Genomic DNA, 6,315 nt, shown 5'->3' with positions numbered 1-6,315 from the left:
TTTTTTTCATAACATGCCAATAAAAAAGAATCACAAATAGATATGTGTTTCATGTTTGAAATGGATGGAGGGTTTTTTACCAAAACATTTTTTTAATCCTAAGTGGTCTATTTTGGTCATATATCAGCTTCTGATTGTTCATTATTTTTTTATTAAAAAGATACAAAGATTGAAAAAATATCACGAGAGCATAAATTTCGAGACGAAAAACTCACATTTGAAGTTCAAAACGCTAATTCATAAAACGACAAAGTTATTGTTGCTTTTGATGCTTTTCTATTGAAGATTTGTTTTTCGTCAGAAGCGTTCACATTACGATCCAAAATTTTCCTAGCGATGTTGGATATTATTGTGCCGGACAAACTTGGAACGAAAAGGAAATGGCATAGGTTCAAACGCGTTCCTTTTGCAATTTGCGTTTTTAAACACTCAAATTATAACGAATTAATAGATAATAATTATTCAAAAACTTTTTATGGACCGATTTTTCGAAAAAAATTTTTCTTGTTGAAAAAAATGACTTTTGAAAAATGACCCATAAAAACATGAATTTCAATAAAATTTATTCAAATTTAAAAGAAAACGTGATTTTCACACATCCAATGTGCTTTTATAATAATATAAATTTATTTTATTAATTAATTTTCATCAAAAAAAATATAAATCATAAATAAAAAATTTAATTAAATATCTTTGATCTAACCCACAATAAAATTTTTAATATCTGGAAAATTTGAATATGCTGTTTAAGTTAAAATAGAACCTAAAAGTATGTTGTTCGTTCACTTTTATATGTTAATATAAGTATATTATTATATGCTAACTTGTATAATGTTGAAAACAGATTTAATTATCAGTGACACAAACACATGCATTTTCACTTCCATGTTGTTAAGCTGAAAGATTAAAATTTCAAAATTGGTTGCAATGGAACGCAAAAGGTATTATATGATTCATAATATCAAATAAATATTCATTTTCTTTTTTCCTTTCAAATATTTTCTTTTCCTTTGATATGTTAATGTATTTTTTTATTAGACTCGATCATAGCATGCTTAAATAAATCAATGTTGCAAAATTAAACATTACTTACACAAAATGGCTCAATATTGAGAAATAAAAACATATACTAAATAAAAGTTTGTCATTTTTATGTCTTTAAAAAAAAAATGAAAAATTAGATTGATTTGGTTTATCAATCTGAATTATTCTCATTTCATTTCCCATTTTCATATTTTCCATCCATTTACACATCATTTGGCATGGTTCTTCTTCACTTCCGCATATTACAACATCTAATTCACTGTTAGAGTAAAATAAATCAAATTCAAACAATTCTTTTCTTTATGGTAAAAAAAACCAAACTTTTATTTAGTATATGTTTTTATTTCTCAATATTGAGCCATTTTGTGTAAGTAATGTTTAATTTTGCAACATTGATTTATTTAAGCATGCTATGATCGAGTCTAATAAAAAAATACATTAACATATCAAAGGAAAAGAAAATATTTGAAAGGAAAAAAGAAAATGAATATTTATTTGATATTATGAATCATATAATACCTTTTGCGTTCCATTGCAACCAATTTTGAAATTTTAATCTTTCAGCTTAACAACATGGAAGTGAAAATGCATGTGTTTGTGTCACTGATAATTAAATCTGTTTTCAACATTATACAAGTTAGCATATAATAATATACTTATATTAACATATAAAAGTGAACGAACAACATACTTTTAGGTTCTATTTTAACTTAAACAGCATATTCAAATTTTCCAGATATTAAAAATTTTATTGTGGGTTAGATCAAAGATATTTAATTAAATTTTTTATTTATGATTTATATTTTTTTTGATGAAAATTAATTAATAAAATAAATTTATATTATTATAAAAGCACATTGGATGTGTGAAAATCACGTTTTCTTTTAAATTTGAATAAATTTTATTGAAATTCATGTTTTTATGGGTCATTTTTCAAAAGTCATTTTTTTCAACAAGAAAAATTTTTTTCGAAAAATCGGTCCATAAAAAGTTTTTGAATAATTATTATCTATTAATTCGTTATAATTTGAGTGTTTAAAAACGCAAATTGCAAAAGGAACGCGTTTGAACCTATGCCAAGGAAATTCACACAAAGCCATGTTTACTTAACTTCGAGGGTGAGGAAAAGGTGCTGAATATTGTTCATGAAAAATATCAACAACATGATGGAATAACAACTCAAGAATTAAGAGAAATTACTTATTCGGAAATACAAAGGCAAAATCTGAAATCATTCAAGATGTCTCTTCACTTTGGACTTAGTCCTGTTATCAAGCATTTTGATTAACAACTTGATCCACATTCTCAAGCATATGTGTCCGGATTCATTTTAAAGTTCAATTATGAAGTTTTCTCTTATTCTGAAAGAACCCCAGTCAAATTGAACTCAGCATTCGCGTCAAACATCAGAGCGTGGTTCAATTTAATGTTCAACAAAGATTTCAAGCCATCTGAAAACAAATTTAATATATCTTTCGCAGACGAATGGAATGATGATTTTTGCTCTTCCCATAAATTAATCGTGCCAACCGAAGCCAAAAGAGCACATGCTTTCACAGAAGATAACTCAAATAATCATATATCAATAATGACCACCATTGGACCATCTTGCATAGCTCCTCCGCCATTTATCATTTTTTTGCCTTGAAAACAGTTCCTTCTGAATTATTGGATTACAAGAAAACCATGTTCTTGAATAATCCACGTAAATGCATCTGGATGAATGGACAGAAATGCTTTCCATTGTTATGCTGTTCATTTCTGCTCATGGACACAATTTGCAGGTCGCTTGGAGTTATTCCACTCAATTCTCCTGTTTTTTTCATTCTTGATAGTCATCCATCTCGCCTTTGCCCTTCAGTGTTGATTATGTTTGAACAGCATCATATTTTCGTTTTCACTCTGCCTGGTAATTTGACTCACATAATGCAACCTTTTGATGTTGGAATTGCTTGTCCTCTTCGAAACGCATTCAGAAAGCTGATTAGGAGTAGAAAAATTAAATGGGTGGATGAGCACAATGACAGACAAAAAATGAAAACCGCTGACAGAAGAAAATTAATCGTTGAGTGTGCAATTGATTCAGAAAATACGGCAACATCACTGCTGCACAAGGAGAACGCATTCAGGTCGACTGGATTGTTCCCAATCAATCCAGAAATATTGGTTTCAAATCCATATGTTTCTGATAATACAGAAAACCCAAGGAATCCAGGAGGATACAGACAGATGAATTTGAAGTTCCATTTTAATGGTTTAACAAGTCCGAGTTTTATTCTTCCATTTCAGAAAAGAGAAATGGAAAAAAGAATAAATGAGCTTCACTGAATGAAGAATCGAATCAGGTCATAATGAATTGGGGGAAAATACGGACTTTCAAGCTTTTTTTGCACAAAGCATGTTAAAACTACTTCGCTCACAAATTCATTTCACTTTCTCAGATTTCAAAATAAATTTGATTTACAGATCCGAAAACAGGCATCATTGTAATCAAAGTGAAAAGTTCTCCAACATTTCACAAATGTTAAAAAAATGGACCCATTTTTGTTGTGTTTATTGATCTCAAAAAGTCAATAAAACGTGCATAATTTTTCGATAAAAAAGCATGAAGTGCAATATTTTGTCCCAATTATTGAATCATTTGAAATTCAAATACTACGCTGTACAAAGATAAGTTTTTTTTCTTGCAAAAATCAAAAAACGGGGCAATATTCTGTTATTTATGAAAATAATAACAATTTTTTCCTAATTTTTTTAAAAACCTTTTCATAAAAAGTTTTTCATTCTTATTTCAAAAAAACATTGAAAAATACAAAAACGAAAAAAAAAAATTGAAAGTTAAGAGTGGAACAAAATTCAAAAAAAAAAGAAGTTCTTCTCAAATATGAACATTTATTTTTATTTCAAAAACAGGTTAACGATTCCAAAAAAACATAACGTGTTTAACATTGCGTTTAATAAATACAAAGTTCAAGAAGAATAAAATTTCTTGTCAAGTCAGTGACTGACCAAAAGACAAATTTGAATTCAAATCATCCAGGATTAATCTTTTCATTTTGAAAACCTTCATTCTGCTTTTTTAAAAGTTAATGTTTGTAAAAATATACAGACAAAATGAGTTTCAACGATAATAAAATGTGTGTAATCTGTTCAAAAATCCATTTGCTCCGAATATTAATAAACTGTATTTGTAATAAATAAGCTTATAAGACAAAAATTTTGCAATTAAAAAAAAATTGAGGTTAGTTCCAAACTTTTTCTGCTTTAATATCAATTCAAAATTTTTATTTCTATACAAAAAAAATACTGAATACTTTAAAAATTGAGAAATATTTTTAAAAGTGAAGTGTGAAACAAAATTCATAAAACCTAAAATTTTGTCAAATATGAATTCCTTCGCTTTGAATAATTATTCATTTTTCCAAAAAAAAAAAAATTAATATAAAAATAAAAAATAAAAATAAAAAATAAAAAAAATGAGATAAATTCATGAAAGTTTATTAATTCTTTGAAATGTTTTGTCAAAAGGATATTTATTGGTTATTGAAATTTAATTTGTGATAAATACACCAAAAATAATTCAAAGTCGAAAAACTTTCAATCAAAATCGAAAAACTTTCAACCAAAGTCGAAAAACTTTCAAACGAAATCGAAAATTATTATTCAAAGTTGGAAAACTTTCATTCAAAGTCGAAAGTTTTCATTCGAAGTCGAAAAAGTTTCATTCAAAGTCGAAAATTACACCAAAAATAATTCAAAGTCGAAAAACTTTCAATCAAAATCGAAAAACTTTCAAACAAAGTCGAAAATTTCACAAAAAAAATAAACGTTAAATAAAAAGTATTCCACAAAAGATGAAAATATTCTTTTGTTTTTGGAAATATTATCAGCAATGTTTGTGTTGTCGATTTCTGCAAATTTTGAAGATTTCGAACCAAAATTAATTCAAAAATCAACTCAAAACACATCTTAGAACATTTGTTTCCTTCAATAAGAAATGAGTCGTTTGTGATGAAAAAACATTAAATAAGAGAGTCAATAATGTGTTCTTTATTCTACATAAAATAGGAAAAAAAATAAAAATTTTCTAAAGTAAATTTTCTGTGAAGAATAGTGCTTTCAACTGAAATGAGATAAAAATATGTCAGAATTTCTCTCATAATTTTATATTCGTAATTGGTCAAAAGAAAGCAAAGAAAAACACCGGAAAAAAGATGAAAAATTATTATCATTACAAATGCAATTGATTTTTCAACAAAAACAATGTTTTTTGACTTAAATAAATTTTTGTCATCTTTTTGAAAATTTGAAGTTTTTCGAACTTTCGACTTTGTTTGAAAGTTTTTCGATTTCGATTGAAAGTTTTTCGACTTTGAATTATTTTTGGTGTAATTTTCGACTTTGAATGAAACTTTTTCGACTTTGAATAATAATTTTCGACTTTGAATGAAAGTTTTCCAACTTTGAATAATAATTTTCGATTTCGTTTGAAAGTTTTTCGACTTTGGTTGAAAGTTTTTCGATTTTGAATAATTTTTGGTGTATTTATTTGGATAATTATTTATTTATCAATTTATTCATTCATTAATCATAATAATCACAATATATATATATATTAGCGTTAATGTTGTTGAGTAGAATTTCATTGTTATATATTTGCTTTTTTTCGATCATTTCATTGTTAAATTTTCATTTTTCATATGATTGATAACTTTTTTCGTATGTCAAGTTAATCAAATCAGTCTTTTGAAATAATTTCAAAATAATGATTTTCTCTTTTTCAATAAGTCAAATATCACAACACATTCAAATCAGTTTTATTTGACAAATGTGGCAAAATTTTTTGCATTATGAATTTTGTTCCATTCTTCTCTAACAAATATTTTTCTCAATTTTTGAATTTTTCTGTAATTATTCACATTGTTTCGGTTGATTTATAATGAAATGATTGTAGAAAAAGTTTGGAACAATTCTCAGTTTTTTTCATAATTGCAAAAATTTTGCCCCAAATATCAAGTCTTCTCCAAAAAATATATGGGTGATATCCCACAATAAGTTATTGTTTTCCTTCATTTCTGAAAATCTTTTTATTTCTGAGAGATACGTAATATATTACAGCGTTAAAGTTTTTTAATTCTGAAATGCAACATATGAGTTCAAGAGAAATAAGAGGATCTGACGAGAACATTGTGAATTCTTTTGTTAAATGCTTAAAAGATATTAAAGAATCCAAACAACTTTCTGAAGAAGAAGTTCATAAGACAGACATAA

The sequence above is a fragment of the Monocercomonoides exilis genome (genome assembly GCF_001643675.1).
Source record: "Monocercomonoides exilis strain PA203 chromosome Unknown scaffold38-1042076, whole genome shotgun sequence".
Lineage (NCBI taxonomy): Eukaryota > Preaxostyla > Oxymonadida > Polymastigidae > Monocercomonoides > Monocercomonoides exilis.
This window is presented reverse-complemented; position numbering follows the sequence as displayed.